Genomic DNA, 18,760 nt, shown 5'->3' with positions numbered 1-18,760 from the left:
GAGAGAGAGTCTAAATCAGATGTCTCCATCAAATCCCTTCCTGAGAGATGAGGGAACCCTGTGGAAGAGGATGCAGAAAGAGTGTAAGAGCCAGAGTGGGTGGAGGACACTGGGAGAACAAGGCCCTCTGCATCAACTGATCAAAGCTCATGTGAATTCAGAGACTGAAGGAGCAAGCTAAGGGCCTACAAGGATCTGTACCAGGTCTTACATATGTGTGTGTGTGTGTGTGTGTGTGTGTGTGTGTGTGTGTGTGTGTGTGTGTAATAGCTTTAAGCTTAGTATTTTTATGGGATTCTCAAGTGTGTGAATGAGTGGTTTTCTGATTCTTGGGACTCTATTCTTTCTGTTGGTTTGCCTTGTCCAACCCCCATGTGGTGGATTTTGCTTTATTTTATTGTATTTTATCTCTCTTAGCAGCCTGTCCTTTTCTGATGAAAGACAGAAAGGGAGTAGAATCAGAGGGAAGGGGAGGTGGGAAGTAACTGGGAGGAGCAGAGGAAGGGGAAATTGTAATCAGAATATACTGTATGAGAAAAGAATCTATTTTCAATAAAAGGAAAAAATACTTGAAAGGAAAAAAGAGAATCTGAATTTTTAGTATTTGTTAAGTTTTCCTTTGATCAATTTGGAGAAGGTTCCATGTGCTCTGGAGAATAATGTGAAATCCTTTCAGCTGAGTAGAATATTCCATATGTATCTGTTAAATCAATTTGATCTATAGTATAATTTAGCTCTGAACTGTCTTCACTGATTTTTAGTTTGGAAAGTGTATTGAAATCTAGTGTGGAGACAAGGAAGCCTTGAGTGCGTGTGTAAGGAGTGGATGAAGTCTTGAGCGAATGAGGTGCTGTAAGGACCAGCCTTAAGCAGCTCAGGAATTGAGGGAGAACCACAGAGTTGGCCAACTAATCACTCAATTTGACTTTTCTGAGGGAGTAAAACATAATTCTCTGGGGCCAGTGAGTAGGACAAAACTTAACTCTCTGAGGCTGGTGAAAAGGGGAATAACACACACACACACACACACACACACACACACACACACACACACACACACTTTTAGGGTCTTTCTATCATCTATCTCATTTCTTTATTTCTTTTCTTGCCTCAATCCAGATGTTTCCCTTCTGTGCATTCTTAATTTTTTTTCTTACAGGTTATATACTCCAGCAAAATGAATTCAAGTAAAAAACATAATTCTCATTCCCCTTAATGATTAAACATTTTATGTATCATAAGTGAAAAAAAATTATTCCTGAGAATCCATATACATTCATGTCCAAACAACTTGTTATAGATTAACAGAGTATAAGCAAGCAAGGTATTTTTTCTCAGCCAGTTCTTTTACTGGCAGGCTACATTTTTCAGTTACGAAGAAGAGATCAGTCACTTTACTATTTAACTTAAAAGCTATTCTTATAAAAAAAACTTTAATGAATCACAAATTTAAACTTTTATATATGAAAAACAATCAGTTAGTTCTTTTAATCTTCAGGATGCATACACACTTATCAACAATTTTTTATTAAATCATATCAGGAAGCTGAGGGTAAAATGGGTACAAGAAATTAATCATCACCCTTGATCACCAACCCATCCTAGCAATAAAGGCGTGTCCACTAGTAATAACCAGGCTGTCTTCGTTCTTCTTTCTTGACCTCAGAGAATCCCTCACTCCACTATATGCCTTTCTAAACTTTAAATTGTTCCCCAAGATTTTCTGCCTCAAAGTCATTAACAAAAACATTTCGGGCTTGAGAGATGGCTCAGAGGTTAAGAGCACTGCTTGCTCTTCCAAAGGTTCTGAGTTCAATTCCCAGCAACCACATGGTGGCTCACAACCATCTGTAATGAGATCTGGTGCCCTCTTCTGGCCTGTGGGGATACGTACAGACAGAGCAATGTATACATAATAAATAAATAAATCTTTAAAAAATTTCTTTCAACCTAACCTTAAGTCATTATTTAAAGCTTTGTTTTAGCTATGATGCACACTGAAACCTGTGAACACATCTCCCAATGTTAAGATTAAAAGAACTTGAGCTAGCCTAGCTTCTGGGACACAATCGTTTTTCTTAATCATTAACCTAAGTCACAGTCTATATGGCTCCTCAAGAGAAACTCTCAATTCCTAGCTGCATGACCCTTCCTTGTTCTTATTTTCCATCCTCTGCAGCCCCTGCTTTATCAGGGGTGGGAGCAACTCCATATCTTGCCTTTACCTATATTAATTCTTCCACTAAGTTAACCTCTATCACAAACCCTTACTATATTTATTAAAAACCTCCAATCCTCAAAATTTTATTTAAACTAACTATTTTTGTATAAAATCACTGCTTCAGTTAAATAGGACAGCTTCAGAGGAAATCATCTTCATAATAATCCACAGGTAAAAATTCTCAGCAAATCATCAGAACAGGATATTTTCATGAGACAATCACATTACATTAAAGGCAGTGGGGATCCCCCTCACACCCATTCACACCATGCCAGATACCAGAGAAAAAAGGCAGCATCAAACATGTAAAGGCACATCAGTAGCAAAAGACATTCTGGAGCCAAAGCCCTCTGGGCCTTACCTTTCTGAGATTCACCCATCAGTGCCTTGCTTCCTAGTGGGCTGAACTGGATTCAAGTGCCACTTGCTGTTCCTCTGACATGGTCACCAGTATGAATGTGTATTTTTTTTGACATGGGCACAGCCATGTCAAAGATCAATGCCTCAGATCCACGGGAGTAACAAAGACTTCCTCCAGAGGGAAAGCTCAGAGGAATGGCAAAGCCTTCCTCTGGTCTGAGCGTGAATGTTTACACTTGTGTGCAAAAACCCACAATCACATCTTCCTCCTCTCAGAAGTTTATAGCCTGAGATTGCTCATCTACAAAGACTAGCTAACTCCTCCTCATGTGCTGCACATAGTAAACATGATGAGGTTCCAGAATGTGGCCTGCCTGGTGTCACTCCATCAGAGTATTCATGCCATCTGACCAGCTTTTCTGTACACGTGTCTGTGTGTCTGTCCTTCCTTCATTCCCTTGCTGTCCCTAGTCTGGTCAAGTCTCAGTCCTGTGGTCTTCTGCTATTGTACCAGGACCTATACATAATTTTATGCCTGTGCTTGTTTTATGAAACTGGAAGCTCCAATAGCTTATGCACAGTGCCTATAACTTTTATCAGTATGTAGAGGCTTCGTTACCTCTTATGACTGCTTTTGGTGTAAATTCCACTTTATCAGAAATAAAATGTCTGCTTCTTTGAGGCTTTTGTGTTCTTGATAGATGCATTTCTATTCTTTGGCACTCAGTTCTTAGCTGGTTTTTCTTAAGTATGAAGTATGTTTCTTAGAAACAACAGCCAGTCAGTTTGTGTCCCTTCCTTCCTACTCAGGAAGCGTTTGGATGTTAGACTCCTTGCTACATTCTTCATTACTCTGCAGGCCTTTAGTTGTGAATGGTGGTCGCAGTTGTGCAGCTGCCTGCTTGTTCAGGGAGCTGGACCTTTTCGATCTGAGTACGTGCCGGGCACAGGCGCGTTCCTGTCCTCAGTGGGGTTCAGTGGGATCCTATGCCCATCCTTAAAACTGCACACAGTTGCAAGTATCCAAGGCTGTGTCTTACTGCTTGCATTGTAAACAGGCTTCTTGGGACCACCCAACACTCCTTTAAGCCTTGGAAGTTAAATGCACCCTCACTCCTGAAGGGATAAGCCTCAAGAAACTCAAAATCCCTCCAAAAGTGTTAAGCATGAACACCAAAGCAGACTGACCTGATGGGGATTTCTGCCTTCTCTAAGGTTCTTTTGGAAGCCACCAGCCTTGTTCATGGTGCCTTCAGCACACTGGTCAAGGCTGCCAAGTTACAGAGAGTCACTGTTGTACTCAACGCTTCAGTATGTTAGCCTGATCTACAGTACGCTACCAGAGCAATATCGAAACATTGTTGAGCCTGAATCACAGTTGATGTGATGGAGGCCATGAACTATCACTCAGGGAGGGATGAGGGACCCTGCCACTTATGGTTCTTTCTTTTTAAGCCAGTCAGTCACTCTGTGTCTTTTTATTGGTGAATTGAACTTAAAGTTATTACTGCAAATGACTTGTTATTGCCTAAGATTTTGTTCAATGATTCTGGTAGGCTGTGTTATTAGTATTTCTTTGGGGAAGTTTACTGTATTATACACAATCGATTGATTCACAGTTCTTCGTTGTTCATCAATCTTTCATGGAATGCACTCTTTCATGTGTTCTCATGGAGGAAGCTGCCTTTCTTCTTCTACTGTGTATATTATTCCTGTAAGAATTTTTGGCAATGCTGGCTTGTATGTTATAATTTGTCATGAAACAACCATCAATTAAAAAAAAAACTTTTCTTGCATGACTATATTGTTAACTTGATGAGATTTAGGATAACCATGGAAACAAATCTTTAAATTTGTCTGTAAAATAATATATTAGGTTTTTTGAGTGGGGAAGACCCACCCTAAATATAGATGGTACAGTTCCATGGACTGAGGTCCTAGATTCAATAAGAAGGAAAAAGCAAGTTGAACATCATCCTCTGTCAATCTCTGCTTCCTGACTAAGGATGCAAAACAACCTGCTTCTCTGAGCTTCTGTCATCATGAGTTCCCATCATGATGGATGTACCTTGGAACTGTGAGCCAAAGTCAATCCTTCCTTTATTAAGCTGATTGTGTAAGGCAAATGCCTCAGCAATAGGAGAGGAAACTATACATTATCTGTGTCCATCTTGGTTGGCAGTCACCTGTTTTCTGTGCTTGAGATATATTGCTCTATGCTTTTCTTGCTCTTAAGGATGCTGATAAAAGGATTTGAAGTTACTCTGGTATTCCTGCATTTGTATGTGGGTTAAAATGCTTTTGTTTGCTTTTTTTTTAAGCTTTTAGTGTGTGTCTTTGCTTTGTGCCTTTGAAAACTTGATACATGTCACAAAGTTTACTCTCGTCTAGATTACTTGCTGTTCCTAATGCCTCCTGTGTTTGAAAGCCAACTTTGTTCTCAGGCTTGGGAAATTTTCTGTTAAATTTTCATTAAACATTTGTCTTTCCCTTCAGTTTTCATCCCTGCTCAGTCTTCTACGCATGGATCCTGGGGTTATATCCCAGACTTCTTTGATGTATTGGTAATATGCATTATTATTTTTCTGTGTATTTGCTGGGTATATTGTTGTCTTCCATCACTGGAAAAACCCCTTCTGCGTGGCCCTGTCTGTTACAATGCTTTGTGCCAAGGCTTTTATTTGGTTCATTATTTTTATTTTCATTTCTGTTTCTGTTTGGTTTTTTTCAGTGATTCAATTTCTTTACCTAATTTTTCGTTCATATTTATGATTTTCTCCTCCAATTTACTGCTTTGGTCATTTCTGAGATTGTCTTGTCCAGTTCTTGTACATATTTCCTTAATTCTGTTTTTATTTGAGGTTTCTATGTGGTCTTTAACTCTTTAAAAGGTAAAATTGTGAGTTGTTTCTCAAACATTTCCACTGTCTCAGTGCTTGTGGTTCCCAGTGTAGGAGAGTTACAAGGTCAGGCGTGATTGTGGCAGGCTGCTGTCTCACATTCCGTGTGTCCTGTGCACACCTGTGCATACCTGTGCACACCTGTGCAAGGTATCTTCCAGGTGTGACTCCCCATTTTTCTAACTCTACTTGTCTGTTTCGTTTTCCTGTGAGTCTTACTAGAGAATAGTTTTCACTAGAAATTACGTTTGCTCCGATGTTTAGGGAAGGGCCACAGTAGTGCCCATCCCCACCAACTTACCATCACTTCTGGTTTGCCCAGCTGCAGGAGACTCCTTTGCATTGTGCTCGTTTCCCTGGGAAGACCCAGAGACTGCGCCGTTGTGGGAATAAAGGAACAGAAAGGCATGAGAGATGGCAGGAAAGGGAGCAAAAGAGCTCCAGGGAAATCCCAGAGCAACCCCAACAACAAAGGAGATCCAGTGCTTTTATAAGCTTTTAGGGAGTGGTAGGAACCTCTGCACCACATGATTTAGTTCAACACAACATACTTGACAAAGTGCATGCAAAAGCCAGGTACTGGTTGGGCTATAAATTAGGCTGTTGAGCCACAGAAAAGACAGCTTCTTAATTCTCTGTCCCAGGATGAGATCTGCAGGAGGCGTGGCCTGATTTCCTCGGGCTGTGGGATCTGGCATCTTAAGAATGACAGCTGTCTTAATACTTCAAACCCTGCTCCATTGTACACTTGATGTTTGCTTTTTGCTAGTCAGGCTCTTCTGAGAGTCCTGGAGCCTCATCTTCCTGAAACTGAGTCCTAGAAACAATTAATATGGTCTGCGGGTCAGGGTGGGGTAGTTGAGAGAATCCTAGCCAGTACCAAGGTGTCAGGGTAAGTTGCAGCAGCAGTAGTGGCTATGGTGCCTTGGGATGGCTATCACACAGTGGAAAGACACAGAGGTAGTGTTGCCAGGCACTTTTTGTTATGCAAGGTCACTGGTTATGTAGTTTCTACAGGCAGTTCACTGGGGACACATTTGGAGCTAGTCAGCTGATATGGCCTCCCTGTCCCAAAGGGATATTAGCCTCCTGTTACCCTGGAGGATGTAGAGTCCCATTATGAAGAAAGAGTGCTATCAACCTGTCCGTCATGAAATAATGGTGAACTTGGTGGAGTGTTCAAGCCTCCCTGGTACTTCTTTCTTAGCAGCACTAACCCTCACTCCTGGAACATGGTTTCTGCTCCACTATTTGCGCTGCAGATAATCTTCCCTCCTCAGGCATATGGCATTTCCCATTTCTTGCCTCTGGTTGCCTCCAACTGCATTTTCCTATCAAGTTGCTGAGGCCCACGAGTGTTTTCATTGTGATAAGGAGTGTTATCTTAGCTCCAGAGGCTGTGGAGTGCCTAGTGAAGCTGTGGTGGCCTGGTGTGTGTGAAGATAAAGTTTTTAGATTTCGTAATTTATATAGTCACAGTATTGAAAGGAACCTCAATTAATTAATCCCAATGGACCCTTAATATCCAGTCTTTCCTTCCCATGCTTCTGGCTAACAATTGCTTAAACTGTGCTTGAATAAATTAAATTAGCAGTAGTGTTCATTATCCACCCATGCAGATAAACGTATCCCAAACATTTCCATTGCCTGAGGCCCAGGGCAGGTGTCCATCTCATGCTCTACCACCAGCACTGAGAACATAGTCATTAAGTGCTATCTACAGTTTCCAGAATCTCAGGTCTGCTCTCTGAAGCTAACTGCCGAGTTCTGCTTTCATTCCTCTGCATGAGATAGAAATCATCACACCTTGGATTTATCTGCACAGGCCCAGGAAATGAGACAGAGCAGCCACCTAGTTATTCCAGGTCAATGGGAAATTGCGGCCGTTGAGGTGAAAGGGAAGCCAGGGATTCTGAACCAGCTAGACCAGCGTTTATTTTGGCTGAACTGAAATCACTGCTCACTCCTCCTCCAGCACTCTCACGCCCATATGCCTCACTCATCTCGAACATTTTGCTTCTTTTGGATGTTTTTTCTCTTTCTCAATTTATATTTTTAGAAAAGATTTGTACCACCCCTTATTCAACTAATTATCAGTTTCTAGCAGACTTGTTGATTTTCTTAATTAAATAGAGCTAACAAATCATTAAAAAAAAACATACAACCATTTGTCCTCAGCCAGTTAATTAATGATTTGTTATTTTGCTGTGTGTACCCCACATCCCAATGCAAACTGGGAAATGAACTGTGCATATAACACTTCTGATTTTACCATTCTCATCCTGGGTCCCCAGTTATCCAGACACATTCCTTTGGTATGCTGTTATTTTTTGAGAGCATCAAAGCTCACTTGTATCTTACTGGAGATGATAAAAAAGAAAACATAAAAGCCAAACAACTTTGGAACCCTCACAAAAGAGAAACACAACTTTCAGAGACATCTTATATTATTTTGTGGAAGTGAAATGGAAATTTTTGTATCTCATCATGGTACCGTGAAATTGAATACTTTCAACGGTTAAAATAAATTGTCTCTCTCTTATCAGATATTTTTATATGACCAAGAGTTATTTTCTTAAGCAAGTAATTTTTCTCATGTAACATTTCTCAAAAAAAATGGGGGGGGGCCTATTTGGTTCGATTTCACAGATAAATTCTTATGTGGCCCTTCTTACTGACCTATAGTGACCGTCACAAACCCACACTGTGACCACCTCACCTTGTGGATCTCAGTCAGTGCTATGGGTGGTGAAGAAAGTTCAGCTGGGGTGCAGTCTCACCCAGTAGGTGACCTTAGGGAAGCCAATTTACCCTTCAATTCCTGGAGGGTTGTCCTCTCAAAAATGGTTCGGAAGAAGACAGACAGAAGGTGTCACCTCAATCTGTCACAATGGGAGCGGCAGGATGATGGAGGAGCCTGTGTCCTGGTCCACCTCAGACAGGGTCCCCTGCTGGAGTGTTCTGCTTGGGATTTCTGCATTGCCCAATCCTCCCTTTGTCTCCTGAACAAGAGGCTGCTGCTATGAGGGCCTTCTCCCAACCCCCACCAGTAATCCCCAGATACATCTTATCTTGCTCTAAACCTTCTCTGATTGATTGACTGATGGTTGGTTGGATTCTTACAAGGGTACGAATGCACATAAGCCAGCACCTACCCTTAGCTGATGTTCTGTGGCCACAGAGCCCGGGATCCGACCGTGGAATTCAGATGGACACCACCAAGCATGGCTTTTATTCATGGAGCTAGGGCTCGAACTCATATCCTCACGCTTGCACAGCAAGAACTTTGCCAGCTGAGCTAGCCCCCAGTTCCTCCCTTTTTCAAAGTAAAGGTTCCCTTGTCTGACTCAATCATGGAGTGACCAAGAGATCTCAGTAGTCAAGGCTGTAAAAACTCCAAGGACAGCACTTTCAGCTGAACAAATATAAGTGACTATCAAATATGTTTTCCATATTTTGTTCCTTTAAAAATGTAGAAATTCTGTGACCTTTTCCAGAGATACTTTTCCATGAGCTCACTTTCATCCTCAAATTCTACAATTTTAATTACTTTACGTGATGGATTCATCCTCAGTGTCTGACGCTTCCAAGGCTGACTCACATATACCAACTCCAGATTTACCCTGAAATACCTACCTTAGCATGCCGGCTAACATGGAGGGTATAGTGGCTCCCAAGGATGAGATAACTGTGTCACAAGCTGAGTACATAAGAAGCAAGTCCTTCTTATGTCCCGTGAGACCAGCAAGACAGCCTGGGCTTGTGTTCATGGTGGTGGTGGAGGTTCAAGGTTCTACAGAGAAGTCAGTCTGGATGTGATGTGAAAGTCTGCTTGCATTTGTTACTAATATCTCCTAAACTAAAGCAACTTGCACAGTGGAGCTTAGGTCAAGCGCAGGGCACTCCATGTTGCTCACCTTGGGAGTCAACTGAAAATTAACAGGGATCCCCTTGCAATATAGTTTGATACCTTGATGAATAATTTCCTTCCCTTGCAAGCTACAAGTGTGCCTGTGTGCCTGTGTGTGTGTGTGTGTATGTGTGTGTGTGTGTGTGTGTGTGTGTGTGTGTGTGTGTGTGTGTGTGTTGTCTGTATGTATGTATTCCTGTGTGCCCGTGTGCCCATGTGTCTGTGGATTGCTGGAGAATTTAACTGGAGGCCTTGTATAGGATGGGTAAGTGTCCTATCATTGAACTGCATACTGAGCTGTCCAGTCAGGTTTGTTTCCAAAATCCTAGGGGTGTCAGCAGAAAAGCCACAGACCCACTGAAAACAGAAGTTTGTTCCCCCTCTTTTCACCAGTAAATAAGCTCTCTGCAGTCCCCAATAAATTTAGAGACTTCTTGCAATTCTGCCACCAGCTTTCACATAAGGCTTGAGTCTGCTCAGAAGGAAAGGGTCATCACTTTAGAAATACAGCAGTACTTGAGGAATGGAGAAATAAATAATTTTTTACTACAGCAGGTGGAATCATTTATATTGAGCCATATTTCTCATTCTTTCCTCAAGTTCCAATATTCTTCTTCATGTGTTAGCAGAGATATTAGTTTGTTATTGGGGTACTCTCCGTCAATATCTTCAATAGTTTATATCTTTAAAAGCCTATTTTGGAAATCCGATTAAGAGTGTTTTTTTTTAATTTAATTAAGAACATATTAACTATTTTACAAATAATATATTCATATGTTTTTTTCTCAATGGTTATAATATTTCACTTATATGCATGTAGAGTCATATTAAATTTCCTACATTTGGGTTATAGAATGGGTTCTCAGTAAATGTTTGTTCAGCAAGTTCACAGGTATATCCATTAATTCAAAATCCATTAATTCAAAATCACTAAAGCCCACTCCATGAAAGCTGGTGGTCTTCTCCCATACTGAACCTGAACTTGGTCATGTGGCTTGGTGACCTCATCTTTAGCTCCTTGTCTAAGGGGTAGTCTGGGTGGTCTCCTAGGTGGATGTTTCTTATTAGAAGGCATCCTTACTTACAGTTTAAACAAATGCAGTACAAACAAATGTAATACATCTTTGCCTAGTTAAAATAATAGTCCACATACACAGCTGTGTTACCTTGACCTTCTCTGCAATACTGAACCATAGGGGTGAAATAGCCACACTGGAAGACACATGGCATTCACAACTGTGTTCCCTTGTCTACCAAAGGACTAAAGACTGTGCTTAAAAAGATCGGAAAGACACAAGAAATCATCAGCCCTGTCAAAACTCAGAGTGTTTGTCAAGGTGCACACAGAACTTTCTAAAGGACAAAGCACTCTCTTGTAAGGAACTCCAAACAAAACTCATGAAATATTTTATTTTTATGGCTATCCTCAGACCTTAATATATCTTGTGTTGTGTCCCTATCCCAGGGCTTCACAAAAACAATCCAGATTTCCTCTTTCTTGGGAATTAAAAAGTGTGTTACGACTCATCACAGAAGAGAGATGGGGAAATAACAGCAGTAACCTTGAACTTCAGTTCCAAAATTCTTGCTCTTGGGCTTTTTTTTCCCTTTCCCCTCAAGGATAATTTTGTTAGAGTTTAAAAGAAAATAACCTAGAGCAGACAAGCTGTAAATCTCAGCAGCTGCCTGGAGGAGGAGAACGGGGAAAGAAAGGCAAAAAGCCATGCCCATGGTTCTACCAGCATGGATGTCAGCCCACGGTCACAGTGGGGAAGGGGAACTTTAGAGAAAAGTAAGGAGACCCGAGGTGCAAGGGAAAGCAAGCTTAGGAACAGAAAGAAAAATGGAGAGGTACTAAGTGTCTCCTTTAATAGTGACAACTAGGCAAGAAGGACATATGGGCTGGGCTGCCTAGGGACCTACAATTGCTCAGCACTACACACTCCGAATTAAGAGCAGAGCACAAAGCAACACCTGATGCCCCTACTATTTTGTACATAATGACTAAGCCCTATTTTCAAAATCCAGTTACCTAAGAGTGGAGAGTTACTCCAGGACCACTATCTCGTTAACTTTTAGTGACAGTTGAGTATACCTGAAGTCCCTGGACCACACTCATCTGGTCTGAGAAAGGCTCTGTCACTGTCAAAAGCTAGCATCCTGGCTACATGAAAAAAGAACCCATAATTCTACTCAACTTCTTACTCCTTCTTACTGATATGACATGAATGGACATTGGGTTAAAAGGAACATTAGCATTAAAACTATGAAGTCTAGGTGTTAGGGAGATGGCTCTGCCAATAAATGTGCTAGCTATATAAACCTGATGACCAGACTTTGATTTGGAAACAGGCAGAAAACCACAGATTGGTGGCCAACCAGCTAAGTCTAAACAGTGAGTTTCCCATTCAATGAGAAACCCTGTCTAGACAATAAAACAGTGAGTGATGGAAGACACAGGCAGCCTATTCTTGTGGCTACATGCACACAAGCAGGTATGCACACTCACACACTCATCTGCATGCACCACATACAAATTTAAAACAACAGAAACACAGCCACCATAAAAAAAAAAAAAAAAAAAAAAAAAAGGTTTGCAGCTGGTGGTGAGACATCCAAGCTGATAAGAAGAAGATGGAATATTCTGGGCAAAAAGGGACACACTCAAAATTGCTCCACAGACAAAGAGCTAGGTGAGAGGTCAAGAATGTCCACAACACAACATCCTGGTGGCTGTGATGGGAGTTAGCTTCTTGCCATGGTGAAACTCGGCGTGAGAACAAAGGGAGTTTAGTCTAATTAACAACTCCAGACCCTGAGAGGTCTGAGATGAGTGACACCCGGAAGACAGAAGCATAGTTATGTCGCCAGATGAGCCAAGGTCAATGCTCTCAGAGCAGAGGTCAGAGATGGACAGAGGCAGACTACAGCCGCCCCTAACTGAGTGAACAACCTGAGAACAGTGTGTGATCATCTCAGTGGTTGAGCAAGAAGAAAATGCAAACTTTGGGTCACCCTCAAATTGTCTTGGTTCCCAATATATTCAGAGAATTAACTGAGCTCAGTAGAAATTACCTCCACCTTTGACCTGTTTCTGCCCTAAGCCCTATACTTAAAAACCCCTAGACAAATATATTGATGACTTCTCCATCTCTTGAACCCCTGGCGACTCTGTGGACTTTCTCTCATCTTTCCTGCTTTGCTTGCTTACGCTCACATGTGTCTCATCCCTAATTATCTAATATCGTTGGTATAAGACAACAAACTCAAGGCCACTATCTCAGGTTGGCGTTCAGTGACAGTTGAGTATACCTGAAGTCCCTGAGCCATGCCCATCTGGTCTGAGAAAGGCGGTCACTGTCAAAGGTTAGCATCCTGGCCACAAGGAAGAAACGGGAGGTGTTGCCGTGAGAACTAACAAACGCACAGTCAGGCAGAAGTGCTTCTCACTACATTTGCTTCCTTGTCAGGCTGAAGTTCAGGAGTGTCAGTGCATGTTGTCATTGGAAAGGAGTTTTAGAATGAGTCCTTAGATACAGGCTTCCACAGTCCTAACTGACTCTGGGAGCTTGGGATGTACAACCATCTTGGTGAATTTTCATTGAGAGAAAGATAATAAAGTAAGCTTTAACAAAACTCTAGTTAAAGACATTTTACCCAATGTAACATTGTGTTGTTTAATGCTCAAGTGTGTATGTGTGTGTGTTTATATATAGAAAATCTAGCTACACAATACTCACAACCTATTGATTAAATTATGATCATGTGTTAGAGGCCAGGCTTTTTTTTTACCAGACACTGGGTGATAGAAGCAACTTTGAGTCTCAAAGAGGCCATTACTACAACTGAAGTGCCTCAAGAAAGCAAAACTTCACTATTGATCAAGAGAGTGTGCTCTGAAGAGCAAGCAAGACAGGAAGTGTATTTATACCAAGTGGTGACTATGTCTTTCTGAATTGGCTGGGGTCCAATCTCAGTCTTTCTCAGTTGGCCAGACTTTTTGGTTGGTTGGTTGGTTGGTTGGTTGGTTGGTTGGTTGGTTGGTTGTTGGGTGGGTGGGTGGGTGGTTGGTTGGTTGGTTTTCCAAGGCAGAGTTTGGCTGTCTTGAAACTGGCTCTGTAGACCAGGCTGGCCTCAAACTCGCAGAGATCCATCTGCTTGCTGGGATTAAAGGCAGGCCTGTGCCACCACCCAGCTTAGTTAGCTGTCTTAAGAACTGATGCATAAGAACGGAAGGGAAAGGAGTCAGCCACTTTAATCTGAGAATGTAGTGTGGAACTGCTGTACCAAAGGTTTTTATGAGTGTCTGTGTGGTGAGCTGTAAAATATTTGCATACAAGGTAGATGAGATAAAAAGATGTGAATTCCTCTTCTTCTTCTTCTTCTTCTTCTTCTTCTTCTTCTTCTTCTTCTTCTTCTTCTTCTTCTCCTTCTTCTTCTTCGGGAAAAAAAACAAACGGCAGACAACACTGGTGCAGCGGGAGGGCCTGGAGGACCCGGGGGGCCAAGGATTAGGAGGCTTCTGCGGAGGATTCGGCAGCGGCCTTAGGGGCCGCAGTCATGGTCGAGGCTGTGGTCGTGGCTGTGGTCGTGGTCCAGGCCGAGGGGCTGGTAGAGGTAAAGCTGAAGACAAGGATTGGATCCCCATCACCAAGCTGGGCCGCCTGGTTAAGGACATGAAGATCAAGTCCCTGTAGGAGATCTACCTGTTCTCCCTTCCCATTAAGGAATCCGAGATCATTGACTTTTTCCTGGGAGCATCCTTAAAGGATGAGGTTCTAAAGATCATGCCAGTACAGAAGCAGACTCAGGCTGGCCAGGGGACCAGGTTCAAGGCTTTTGTCACTATTGGGGACTACAATGGTCATGTTGGTCTTGGTGTGAAGTGCTCCAAGGAAGTAGGCACTGCCATCCGAGGGGCCATCGTCTTCGCCAAGCTGTCCATTGTCCCTGTGCAGAGAGGCTACTGGGGAAACAAGATTGGCAAGCCCCACACTGTACAAAGTGACAGGCCGCTGTGGCTCTGTGTTGGTGCGTCTCATCCCTGCCCCCAGGGGCACTGGCATCGTCTCTGCTCCTGTGCCCAAGAAGTTACTGATGATGGCCGGTATGGATGACTGCTACACGTCAGCCAGGGGCTGCACTGCCATCCTGGGCAACTTTGCCAAGGCCACCTTTGATGCCATCTCCAAGACCGACAGCTACCTGACCCCCGACCTCTGGAAAGAGACTATGTTCACCAAATCTCCTTATTAGGAATTCACTGACCATATTGTGAAAACCCACACCAGAGTGTCTGTTCAGAGAACCCAGGCTCCAGCTGTGGCCACCACATAAGGATTTTATACAAGAAAAATAAAGTGAATTAAATCTGTTTAAAAAAAAAAAAAGATGTGAATTCCTTGTTAGAAACACAGGTTTTATAAGCTGGGTAGAAAATCTGTATTTAATGTTTCTTACACTGAGGATGAGGTGATAAACCATTCTAACTTTCAGAACTTGATTCAAGAGAGGAACCTGTGCTATGGACAGCCTACCAGTTCCTTCTTCTATGCTCTGCAGAATGCACTAAAGATGAAAAGGGGTTAATATAATAAAACATGTTCTTCAATACGTATCTACCATGGTGCTAGATGCTGGGTTTGTTTTGGGGGTTTCTGTGTGTGTTTGTTTGTAGAGCTAGGATGAAACCCAGCAGGTGTTATTTTTGTGTTTGACAATTAACTTTTTACTCTGTATTCTCTGCCTATTGTTATTTGTTTTTTAACCATTTTAGGAATTCATTTTTGTCTTTTTCTTTAACTAACCAAATTGTCAAAGGTGACTAATTTATTCCAGTGTTGACTGTCTCACCCTGGAGAGTCACGGTATTTTATAATCAGTATTTTCATTCTGGAGCTGGTGAGAGTTTTAGGGTCAATGACTCAACCATTACAGAAACTAGAGCACAGTCTTTTCTAAATAACACAACCCAGAGCATCCTGCAAGCATATTAATGTGATCAGTACAATACTTCTAATATATGTCGTATGTAGTAATTAGAACACTCTGTACCAAGTCACAGAAATGTGACATGGTGTGATGATATATTGTGTCCCCCCAAAATACTGTGCATTCTAGTAAACTTATCTGGGGTCAGAGGACAGAACAGCCACTAGATAGACATAGAGGCCAAAAAATGGTGACACACACACACCTGTAATCCTAGCATTCCAAAGGCAGAGATCTGACTGGATCTCGCTGAGTTCAAAGCCACACTGGAAATGGCCAGGCATAGTGACTCACGCCTTTAATCCTAGAAAATGATGACAGGAAGCCGAAAGGTATATGAGGCATGATGAATAGGAACTAGAGTCTGTTTAAGCTTTTAGGCTTTTAGTAGCAGTTCAGCTGAGATCCATTCAGTTGAGGACTCAGAGGCATCCAGTCTGAGGAAACAGAATTAGCTGAGGAATTGGCAAGGTGAGGTTAGCTGTGGCTGTTCTGTCTCTCTGATCTTCCAGTATTCACCCCAATACCTGGCCCTGGGTTTGTTTCTATTAATAAGATCTTCTAACAGTTTGTACTACAACATGGTTGCTGAGGAAGAGACTGGGGTACTCACTCAAGAACGGATTTAGCTGTGAACATTTCAAATGGGAAGGTATCTCTGAATAATGATAGATCCTGTTCTTTATAATAAGTATTTCTTATGTATACAACTCTTTAAGTTCTTTGGTCATTTTATTTATTAAATGTAACTGCCATTCCCACTAATGAGAACAGGGAATTAATTCTAGAGAGAGAAAATTCATTCATAACCCACACATCTAAATTCAGCTGAAATTGCTTCACCACCAGCATTTCAACCAGAGCTGAAAATGGGGGCGAGGCATGAATACACAATCTGCTTTGCTTTGATTTCCACAATGAAAATACTTCAGTGTGAAACATAGCCTTGAGGCAGACAAGAAAACAAGGGAAGAAAGTCTCTGCATGAATGCACTGGGTAAACAACCAAAATGCAGATTAGGATAAGTCCTCTCATCATAGCCTCCAACCCCATTGTCTCCAGGGATGCGGGAGCTCTCAGAGACCTCACCAAGGATGATGAGGTTCTCAGAAATGAGCAGGACCTCACCGGAGATGCTGAAACTCTCAGAGGTGAGCAGGACCTCACTGGAGTTGCTGGAGTTCTCAGAGGTGAGCAGGACCTCACTGGAGATGCTGGAGTTCTCAGAGGTGAGCAGGACCTCACTGGAGATGCTGGAGTTGTCAGAGGTGAGCAGGACCTAATTTGCATAGTGCATCCCCACTTGGTGACATTGTTTGAGAAGGCTGGGGGATGTGGACTTGCTGGAGAAAGTATGCCACTGTGGGCAGGTTTTGAGCATTTAAACACTCTTATTCTTTTCAGATCACTTTGTCTGCTTCCCGTCATGGCTTGAGATGTGAGCCTTTGGCTCTCAGCTTCAAGCTCCAGTTGCCATGTCTGTTTCTGCGATATTCCCCACCCTGATGGTGATGGACTCCTTGATGTCTAGGACCATAAGCACCAAGTAAAACCTTCCTTCTGTAAGTGTTTTGTCACAGGAGTGGAAAAGTGACTAAACCACAGGCATGTAAGTCCGCCCCAGCATGCCTAATGACTTGCCAAAGCCTCATCCCCAGAGATCCCTGCCCAGTTGGTAAGCAGCTGCACTGAAAAATCTCCTCTCCCTAGCAATGGCTTCCTGCTTTTATAACCTTGGGGAGGGGCCTAGTGAATCGTGTAACTTCCTGAGCTTCCTGAGCCTTACAAGCTTCTTTAGCATCTTGAGTCTTTAGATTCTCCCTTCTATTTCCTCCTACTGGAGGACCTAGCTGAACAGCATCACACTTGGAACTTCTATAACACTGATCAATGTTTGAACCTTAATGGGAAACACTTGATTGAGACAAAGAAGTAAGCATGGAGGCTTGTGGTGTAACTCGGTGGCAGTGTCTGCCTAACATGAATGAGGTTCTGGGCTTGATGTCCAGAAACCCTCCACCTACACAAATAAGTAAAGACAGCATGGTACCTGCTGCTGTTGTGTCATGTGGTTCCCAGCCCGGGTCAGAGTCTGGGTGTGTGGCAGGGAGGAAACCTTTGTAGAAGTGACATTCATTGTTGTGGACAGACAGCAGACTGTGACAAATTATATTTCCACAGTAGCTGCATCTGTGTTTTGGATTTCAAGCATTCCTTGATTGCCTCATCACTTCCCCACAAATGTTCTAACCAACAGACCCAGGGGAAAGTCTCAGCCATCAGTCAGCATTAAACACCAACTATATGAGTGATAGAGTCTACAAACAGTTCTAGATCCCAGCTGTCAATCAGTGCCTCTTCATGGTCTGCCATGAATATCCAGCCATTGGGAACAACAGCAAATTATAACATATTCTCTGATGTCTATGAAGCTCTGAAGATAAGCAGATTTTTCCATAGGCCATGAAGTTCTGGGATAATTGGTCATGTGGTAGTAGATAAGCAAACATCCACAAAGGATGTACATGTCAATGGCATAATTCCCCTTGTTTTCTAGCTTAAACAAGGGTTGAAATGAAGATCAAGAGCAACTTTGAAGGTGAAATCTGCATCAGCTGAGCATCCAGATGGCATGGATACATTCCAAAGAGCTGTTGCAGCATAATCCAGAGCCTCTGCCTTCAACAACATCAGATGTGCTGATCTCAAGAGCATCACTTTATCTTTCCAAATACAGGCAGGGAAACCCTGGGAGCACCTCTCACCATCCATCCAAGAAACTCCCGACATCTGCTCAGGCAAGAAGCTCTACTCAACAAGACTCACCTTAGACCTCTTTCACCCACGACATCGTCAATCAGGGACTTTCACAAACAATATGTGAGACGAATGATAAATCATGTCACTGAAGACATTTGTTTGCCTTATGACATGACTCTTCTGGATACTGTTAGAACTTGGAAAAGAAGGAGCTGACATGGAATCAACCTTCAGAGGAGCCTTTATTAGGAGCGATAGCATCGCAAGCAGCGTGGTGGGCCTTGAAAGGACAGAGAGGGTCTCTGATTTTAGAAAGGACTGAATGAAGGACCGCCATGTGTAGCATAGCAGAGATATGGAGGGAAAGAGCCTTTAATTCCAGAGTATCCAGAGACCCAGAGCACCATGGCCACAGGCAGCCACGATGGGATCTTGAATGTAAAGAGACAGATTTCCCTTCAACTCCAGAAGACATAGGAGGTTTCTGGTTCCCATAGATTGGGGGTAGGGGGTTGTGGAGCTAAATACCATGTGACATGGAAAGGCCTAACCTCCATGCCAGGAGTCAGGAAGTTATAAAGACAAGCCGTAATTCAAGGTTGTCCTGGGCTTGTTCA

The 18,760-nt window shown here is 42.5% G+C and overlaps 1 pseudogene; it reads left to right on the top strand.

Moving 5' to 3' along the window:
• The window catches only part of LOC102923593 (small ribosomal subunit protein uS5 pseudogene), a 51,379-nt pseudogene extending 36,651 nt beyond the window's left edge, over positions 1 to 14,728 (top strand).
• Positions 14,729 to 18,760: the final 4,032 nt, after the last annotated feature.

The sequence above is a fragment of the Peromyscus maniculatus genome, chromosome 9 (assembly GCF_049852395.1).
Source record: "Peromyscus maniculatus bairdii isolate BWxNUB_F1_BW_parent chromosome 9, HU_Pman_BW_mat_3.1, whole genome shotgun sequence".
In the NCBI taxonomy this organism is placed as follows: domain Eukaryota; kingdom Metazoa; phylum Chordata; class Mammalia; order Rodentia; family Cricetidae; genus Peromyscus; species Peromyscus maniculatus.
This window is presented reverse-complemented; position numbering and strand designations above follow the sequence as displayed.